Here is a 7,523-nt window from a genome sequence, read left to right on the forward strand (position 1 = left end):
AGTGGGTCCCAGGGACTGAAAGAACACACACATTCCGTGATGTAAAGGGTGGGTCCAGTGAGTCAAGACAAGTGCACACAAGCCCTACAATGCAGAAGGCAGGCCCAGGAAGCTGAGACAAGTGCACACAAGCCCCATGACACAGAGGGAAAGCTCAGCAGCCTGAGGGAATCCCACACAATTCTCAGTGACACAGAGGGCAGGGTTGGGGAGCTGAGAAAAGATCCACTCAAGCCTCTAACTAGCAAGTTTTGGCCTGCAATGCAGAGAAGAACTGGGGAACAGAAGAACCAGCAAAGATTCCAGGGACAAGTAAGGGGGCTGGCAGCAGTGAAAGATATGCTGAGAAGGCCACTTTGATAGTGGCTATGGAAATAGACATGTCTAACAGTGCCAAAGCCAGAAGGACTGCCCAAAGACATACGGAATCCATAGACATCCCCAAACCTACTACTGTACACTGCACTGTCCTTCAGAGAGACAAGATCCAGCTCCATCAATCAGAACACAGTCACAAATTCCCCCAACGAGGAAAACATTGCAGGACACTAACCCAGCCCCATCTACAGGGGCAGACTCCACAACCAAGAACTATGATCTTGAAACTTTTAAAAATTTTTCGTATACATCACACATTTTTTCCCCTACATATTTCTACATTCACATTAGCCCTTTGCAGTGCTGTGGAGTTTCCCTCTTTTTATTTGTTAAAAATTTTTAAAGGTTTTTTTTTTTGTGATTTTTTCCCCCCTGATTTTGTTTTTGGTATATTTGACTGCTTTTCTTAGTTCTTTATCTGCTACAGCTGCTCCTGACTATATAACAATCTTTTTCACATGGAGTTATTTATCTTTGCTTTTCTAATTTTCCTTTTTTCACTCTTTCTTTTTTAACCCTTTCCACCCCTTCCCTTTCTCTTTTCTCTCTCTTCTCTTTTTTTCTCTTTCTCTTCCCTTTTGCTTTCACTCTTTCTTTTTTGTAAGTTAAATTGTTGAGCTCTCTTTGCTATATTCCCCAGTTGGCACCCTGCTCAGGCTTAGTTTTTCAGGTTGAGCATTAGCTAGCTCTTCTTTTAATTGGTTGATATCCCTTTTGGTTTCCCTTGTTCACCAAGATAATCTCCTGTACTCTTTTCTTCAGAATACTTTGGTTATAACTCTGTGTGAAAGTGTGTGTATATGTCCTATTATTTCTCTAATGACCTTTTTGATCTCCTCCAACTAGAAAATAGGCACAAGTCACCCCTAACAAGAAAACCAACACAAACCACTCAACCAACATTTCCCTCCAAAGGCAAAAACCAAAAGGAAGAAGGAATACACCCTAAGGCCAGGGAAAAGGAGACCTCAAGCAGAGTAAGAAAAAAATTGAAAAGACAGAAATACAGCACAAATGGAAGAACAAGGGAGAAGCTCACAAACAAAATAAACAAAAAGGAAATAAGCAATCGACCTGAAAGATAATTCAAAATAACGATAGTCAGGATACTCCAAAGACTTGGATACGAATTTTTACCCCTAGGCCAAGTATCCACATGGACACACAGGGTGTTTTCCCCACAAGATCCAAGAATGTCCCAGACAGACCTAGGCTTACTAGCTCTCTCCTGCAGAGGAAACGTGACGGAACTGACATTTGGAGTTTGCTTTGACATTCCCTGGGAGTGTGGAAGCCCTCCCTGGGAGCAGGGACTCAGGGGCCATTGCCACTGGAAAATGACCTCCAAGCAAGCACTTTCCAGCCATGTGTGACTCTCAGTATGCAGAAGGCTGACAAAGCTATCTTCCTTGGAAGAAGGAAAGGCATCCACAGAGATTTTGTTTTCAGGCCTCTATTTGCAGCAAGTGTTTCACTTCTCAGATGTCAGACCTCCAGACCTGGACTGAGGGTCTCAATTCCAGAGTCAGGGCCATATGTCTCCCTGCACTTTCTTAGACTTGCAAACATATTCCTAGGTCAGAGTAGTATTGCCCAGGAGGAATCAGGCTGTGAGAGTGTGTTTGAGGACACTGGGTGCCATACTGGGGTCACCTGGTCGAGGGTACCTTGCAACTCCGATGGGCCAGAGCTGAGGAGTTGTGGGCCTCCCCCTTGCTTCAAAAATCCCAAAGCAGGGAGCCAGGCTAGCTCTGTCAGAAGGAAGCAAGCAGCAACTGGATAGATTTTCAAGCAGTTGCTAGGCCACACCCCATTAGGGCTCGTCTGAAGAAAATGGCAAATTTTGGCCTCTAGGTCTGGCCTTCTGGTAGACTTACAGGGAGTTTTCCACCCAGGATCCAAGAATGTTCCAGAGACACCTAAGCTCACTAGCTCTCTCTGGCACAGGAACATGAAGGAACAGACGTATGGAGGTTGCTTTGAGGTTCCCAGGGAGTGTGGGAACCCTCCCTAGGTGCATGGTCCCAGAGGCCTTTGCCCCTGAAAAATGACCTCCAAGCAGGCGCTTTCCAGCATTGTGTGACTCTCAGTATGCAGGAGGATGGCAAAGCTATCTTCTTTGGAGGAATGAAAGGCATTCACTCAGATTGTGTTTTGGGCCCCAGCTGAGGAGTTGCGGGCCTCCCCTTTGCTTCAGAAATCCCATAGAGGGGAGCCAAGCTAGCTCTGTCAGAGGAAGCAAAGAGAAACTGGATGGATTTTCAAGCAGTTGCTAGGCTGCACCCTCTTAGATGTCCCTGGGAGATAAAGGTGAGTTTTGGCCACTAGGCCCTGTATCCAGGTTAAAGCACAGGGTGTTTTCCTGCAGGATCCAAGAAGTTTCAGACCTAGGCTCACTACTTCTCTCCTGCACAGGAAACATGAAGGAACAGATGTTTGAAGGTTGCTTTGATGTTCCCTGGGAGTGTGGGAGCCCTCCCTAGGCGCAGAGCCTCAGAGGACTTTGCCACTGAAAAATGACCTCCAAGCAGGTGCTTTCCAGCCATGTGTGACTCTCCATACACAGGAGGCTAGCAATGATATTTCCTTGGAGGAAGGAAAGGCATCCCCAGAGACAGTGTCTTCAGGCTTCTAACTTGCACCAAGCATTACGCTTCTCATATGTCAGACCTCCTGGCCTACTCCAAGGGCCTCAATTCCAGAGTCAGGGCCGTGTGTCTCCGTGCACATTCTGAGCCTTGTAAACACATTCCTAGGTCACAGCGGTACTACCCATGAGGAATCAGGCTGCGGGAGTGTGTCTGGGAAGGCTGGGTGCCATACTGGAGTCACCCGGTCGAGGGCACATTGCACCTCCAATAGGCCCCAGCTGAGGAGCTGCGGGTCTCCCCCTTGCTTCAGAAGTCCCAAAGTGGGGAGCCAAGCTAGCTCTCTCAGAAGGAAGCAAACAGAAACTGGATGGATTTTCAAGCACTTGTTAGGCTGCACCCCGCTAGGGCTCCCCAGGAGAAAAAGGCGAATTTTGGCCCCTAGGCCCAGCAACCAGGTGGATGCACAGGGTGTTTTCCATGTAGGATCCAAGAACTTTCCACCCTACTAGGCTCACTAGTTCTCTCCTGCACAGGAAACGTGAAGGAACAGATGTTTGGAAGTTGCTTTGACGTTTCCTGGGAGTGTGGGAGTCTCCCTATAGCCAGAGCTTCAGAGGCCTTTGCCACGGAAAAATGTTCTCCAAACAGGCCCTTTCCACCTGTGCATGACTCAGTATGCTGCAGGCTGGCAAAGCTATCTTCCTTGGAAGAAGGGAAGGCATCCACAGAGATTGTGTTTTCATGCGTCTAACTTGCAGCAAGCTTTTTGTTTCTCAGATGTCAGACCCTCTGGTCCAAGGGCCTCATTTCCAGAGTCAGGGACATGTTTCTCCATGTACTTTCCAACCATTGCAAACACATTTTGAGGTCAGAACAGTACTGCCTATGAGGAATCAGGATTTTGGAGTGTATCTGAGGAGACCGGTTGCCATACTGGTGTTACCTGGTTGAGGGTACCTTGCACCTCCAACAGGCCCCAGCTCAAGAGTTGCCAATCTCCCCTTTGCTTCAGAAATTCCAAGGTGGAAGCCAAGCTAGCTCTGTCAGAAGGAAGCAAACAGCAGCTGGATGGATTTTCAAGCAGCTGCTAAGCCACACCCCGCTTGGGCTCCCCAGGAGTAGAAGGCGAATTTTGTCCTCTAGGCCCGGCAACCAGGTGGATGTACAAGGTGTTTCCCCGCAGGATCCAAGAACGTTCCAGATGCACCTAGGCTCACTAGATCTCTCCTACATAGGAAACGTGAAGGAACAGACATATGGAGGTTGGTTTGACGTTCCCTGGGAGTGTGGGAGCCCTCCCTAAGTGCAGAGACTCAGAAGCCTATGCCACTGAAAAATGACCTCCAAGCTGGCACTTTCCAGCCATATGTGAGTCTCAGTATGCAGGAGGATGGCAAAGATATCTTCCTTGGAGGAAGGAAAAGCATCCAGAGAGATTGTGTTTTCAGGCTTCTAACTGGCAGCAAGTGTTTTGCTTCTCCACTATCAACCACAGGCCTGCTCTGAGGGCCTCAATTCCAGAGTCAGGGCTTTGTGTCTCCCTGCATGTTTTGAGCCTTGCAAACACATTCGTAGGTCAGAGCAATACTGTTCATGAAGAATCAGGCTGCAAGAGTGTGTTTGAGGAGGCTGGGTGCCATACTGGGGTCACCTGGTCAAGGTCATCTTGCACCTCCAACAGGCCCTAGCTCAAGAGTTGCCGGTCTCCCCCTTGCTTCAGGAATTCCAAAGCAGGAGCCAAGCTAGCTCTGTCAGAAGGAAGCAAACAGCAACTGGATGGATTTTCAAGCAGTTGCTAGGCTGCACCCTGCTAGGGCTCCCTAGGAGAAAAAGGCGTATTTTGGCCCCTAGGCCCAGCATCCAGGTGGAGGCACAGGGTGTTTTCTATGCAGGATCCAAGAACGTTCCAGACACACTTAGGATCACTAGCTCTCTCCTGCACAGGAAACGTGAAGGAAGCCTGCTGGAAAGGGCCTGTTTGGAGGACATTTTTCCATGGCAATGGCCTCTGAGGCTCTGGACCTAGAGACAGCTCCCACACTCCCAGGGAACATCAAAGCAACCTCCAAACGTCTATTCCTTCACAGAAGTTTGGAGGTTGCTTTCATGGTCCCTGGGAGTGTGGGAGCCCTCCCTAAGTGCAGAGACTCAGAGGCATTTGTCATTGAAAAAAACTCCAAGCAGGCCTTTTAAAGCTGTGTGTGACTCTCAGTATGTGGGCAGCTGGCAAAGCTATCTTCATTAGAGGAAGGAAAGGCATCCAGAGAGATTGTGTTTTAGGCTTCAAACTTGCAGCAAGAGTTTTTATTTTTAGAAGTCAGACCTCTAGGTCTGCTCTGAGGGTCTCAAATCCAGAGTCAGAGCTGTGTGTCTCCCTTCACATTACAAGCCTTGCAAACACATCCTAGTTCAGAGTGGTCCTGCCCATGAGGAATCAGGGTGCGAGAATGTGTCTGAAGAGGCCGGGTGCCATACTGGTGTCACCGGTTTGAGGGCATCTTGCACCTCCAATGGTCCCCAGCTGAATGTTGCAGGCCTCCCCCTTGCTTCAGAAATCCCAAAGTGGGGAGCCAAGTTAGCTCTGTCAGAAGGAAGCAAACAGCAACTGGATGCCTTTGCTAGCAGTTGCTGGGCTGCCCCGTGTTAGGGCTCCCCAGGAGACAAAGGCCAGTTTGGGACCCTAGACCCGGGATCCAGGTGGGTGCCCAAGGTGTTTTCCCTGCAGGATCCAAGAACATTCCGGACATACCTAGGCTCATGAGCTCTCTCCTGCAGAGCAAATGTGATGAAAGAGCAGTGTGGAGGTTGCCTTGACATTCCCTGGGAGTGTGGGAGCCCTCCCTGGGTGCAGGGCCTCAGGGGCCATTGCCACTGAGAAGTGACATCCCAGCCAATGCTTCCCATCTGGGTCTGACCCTCTGCCTGTAGGCGGCTGGGGAAGCTCTTTTCCTTGGAGGCAGGAACAGCAGCCATAGAGAGTGGGTTTTCAGGCCTCTATCTGGCAGCAAGTGTGTGGCTCTTTGGATGCCAGACCTCTGGGCCTATCCGAGGGCCTCAATTCCAGAGTCAGGGCCATGTGTCTGCCTGCACTCTCCGAGCCTTGCAGTTTCCTAGGTGAGAGCAGTCCTCCCCATGGGGAAGGAGGCTGTGGGAGTGTGTCTGAGGGGGCAAGGTGCAATGCTGGGGTCACCTGGCTGAGGGCACCTGACACCTCCCATGGGCCCCTGGGGAGGATTGGCTGGCTGCACCCTGGCTTGCCAAATGCCAAAGCGGGGAGCAAAGCTAGCTATGGCAGAAGGAAGCAAACAGCAATGGGATGCCTTTGCAAGCAGTTGCTGAGCTGCCTCGCTTTAGGGCTCCCTGGGTGAAACATGTGAATTTCGTCCCCTAGGCCCGGGATCCAGGTGGTTGCCCAGGGTGTTCTCCCCACAGGATCCAAGCACGGTGCAGACAGACCTAGGCTCACAAGCTCACTCCTGCAGGGCAAACATGACTGAACAGTCATTTGGAGGTTGTCTTGACGTTCCCTAGGAGTGTGGGAGCCCTCCCTGGGCGCAGGGCCTCAGGGGCCATTGCCACTGAGAAGTGACTTCCCAGCCAGTGCTTCCCATCCGGGTCTGACCCTCAGCCTGCAGGCGGCTGGGAATGCTTATCTTCCTTGGAGGCAGGAATGGCAGCCCCAGAGAGTGGGTTTTCAGGCTTCTATCTGGCAGCAAGGTATGGCTCCTCAGAAGCCAGACTTCCAGGCCTGCTCCGAGGGCCTCAATTCTCAATTCAGGGCCATGTGTCTCCCTGTACTCTCAAAGCCTTGCAAACACATTCCTAGGTCAGCTTGGTCCTGCCTGTGGGGAAGGAGGCTGTGGGAGTGTGTCTGAGGGGGCTGGGTGCCATGCTGGGGTCACCTGGCTGAGGGCACCTGGCACCTCCGAAGGGCCCCCGGTGACAAGTGGTGGGCCAGCTGCTGTGAAATGATGAAGTGCAGAGCAAAGCTAGCTCTGGCAGAAGCTCTGGAGATCTTTGGAAGAAGCTCTGGAGACTTTGGAGGTGTGATCCTAGGTGCATGGTATGGGAAGTGGGGTAAACCAGGAGACTGTGTATATATGACCCCAGGTACAGGGTCTGGGGGATGGTCACTGTGGAAAGTGTGGACATGTGCCCCTAGGTATAGGTTAGGGAAGGGTCACCCAGGAGACTGTGGATATGTGACTCCAGGTGCAGGGTCTGCGAGGGTTTCACCATGGAGCCTGAATATGTATGACCCAGGTACAGGGTCTGGGAAGTGGTGACACATAGGAAACTGTGGACATGTGACCCCTATTGCAGGGTTTTGGAAGGGATAAACCTGGTGACCTGGGAGGTCGGGTCACCCTGAGACTATGGAAGTGTGACCCCAGGTACAGGTTCTGGGAGTTGGGGTCATCCTGAAGACTGTGGACATTTCACCCTAGGCACAGCTTCTGGGAGGTGGGGTCACCCTGGAGACTCTGGACATGTGACTCCAAGTGCAGGATCTGGGAAGCAAACTCATCCTGGAGACCGTGGACTTGTGACCTC

This window comes from Ovis aries, chromosome 1 (genome assembly GCF_016772045.2).
Source record: "Ovis aries strain OAR_USU_Benz2616 breed Rambouillet chromosome 1, ARS-UI_Ramb_v3.0, whole genome shotgun sequence".
Taxonomy (NCBI): Eukaryota; Metazoa; Chordata; class Mammalia; order Artiodactyla; family Bovidae; genus Ovis; species Ovis aries.